This window comes from Pseudophryne corroboree, unplaced genomic scaffold, assembly GCF_028390025.1.
Source record: "Pseudophryne corroboree isolate aPseCor3 unplaced genomic scaffold, aPseCor3.hap2 scaffold_2742, whole genome shotgun sequence".
NCBI lineage: Eukaryota > Metazoa > Chordata > Amphibia > Anura > Myobatrachidae > Pseudophryne > Pseudophryne corroboree.
In genome coordinates this window covers 29,359-30,686 of record NW_026969405.1, presented here as the reverse complement: position 1 = coordinate 30,686, position 1,328 = coordinate 29,359, and the positions used below count along the sequence as shown (strand labels likewise).

Genomic DNA, 1,328 nt, shown 5'->3' with positions numbered 1-1,328 from the left:
TTTGTGGACACTTTTCAGAGAACAAATTTGTTAGCATAAAAATAAAGCCAGAAAATGAAGAGCTGTTTAATCACTCGATTGGATTTTTCTGCCAGCATATTTTTTTTCTCTGCAACCCACTGCTAAATTGTGCTTCCTAGCTGTTTTTTATAAGATCACTGAATCAAATCTAACTCTGATTACATCAGAGAAGGCCATGTACCCTACACCATAAGAGGAGGTTTGAAATTTTGACTTGTCTACTTAAATATCACCAAAATCTGATCACAAGGTTAATTACGTCCCTGGGTGGGATTGAACCACCAACCTTTTGGTTAATAGCCAAACACACTAACCGATTGCGCCACAGAGACACTTTGCAAAAGTCCATACTGACAAAGGCTAATAAGCATTCATCTAAAACGTTTCCTAGAAAAACTTTAAAAAGTCAATAATCTGGAGAGTTTTTGTAAGATGTTTCTTCCATCAACCAACGAAGAAACACATTGGTACTTTCCCATGATGAGTGAGTGCTTCAGGATCTCTTGCACTTACATGTGCAGCAGAGTACTGCAATGGAAGCATGCTGGGCCCATAACCCAGAGGTAGGCAGATTGAAACTATCCTCTGCTATATGCATTTTTTTTGTTAATTAAAGTAATCCAAAACTGGGATTGATATTTTGTCTCTTTTATTTTTACTTAAAGTACAATAACTTTTACCATTTTAATTTGTTTTAATAGTATATTGACAGTATTATTTTCTTTCAAAAATCCACTTCATTTTCTTTACCCTATTATTAAAATGGTAATTGAAGAAGAGGAATTGTTGCTTTGACTGCAGCATTCCTGGGGTTAACTGGTGTTTCTTCAAGTCACAAGGTATGGAGCTGCTGTATAGTTACTCGCAAGTCAGTAGTTGTATGATGCTCACACCTGTTAAGCTGGATACACACAGAATGCCCTACACAGGGGGTGAAATGAGCGCCCCCCCCACCCCCCGTACGCTCAGCACACATCACGCTGTGCTGAGCGGGGGGAGAGATGTGTGCTGAGCAGTTCGCTCAGCACACATCTCTCCCCAAAATCGGGCCGTGAATACGGACCTTTAAACTGGATCCACACTTAGATTATCTGTCCAATTTTTTTTTCTAGTTGAAACAAAATTATGCTAATATGTGGCAGCAAATTACAATTGACCATTTGTTCACAAACACTGGAAAACATCCAAAAATGGTCATTTAGATAAATTGGTTAAATCCATTTCATTTAGCTAATTTATCCAAACTACCTTTATTGTATCTTTGTGGGTGAATGATGTGTGGGTCAGTGTTGAGGGTGGTGGAGGAG

The 1,328-nt window shown here is 38.5% G+C and overlaps 1 non-coding gene across 1 annotated transcript; it reads right to left on the bottom strand.

Annotated features, from left to right (window-relative positions):
* Positions 1–279: 279 nt before the first annotated feature.
* TRNAN-AUU (transfer RNA asparagine (anticodon AUU)) lies at positions 280–353 on the bottom strand. Its single transcript has one exon. It is a non-coding gene; the product is annotated as a tRNA-Asn (tRNA).
* Between the last annotated feature and the right edge of the window lie 975 nt (positions 354–1,328).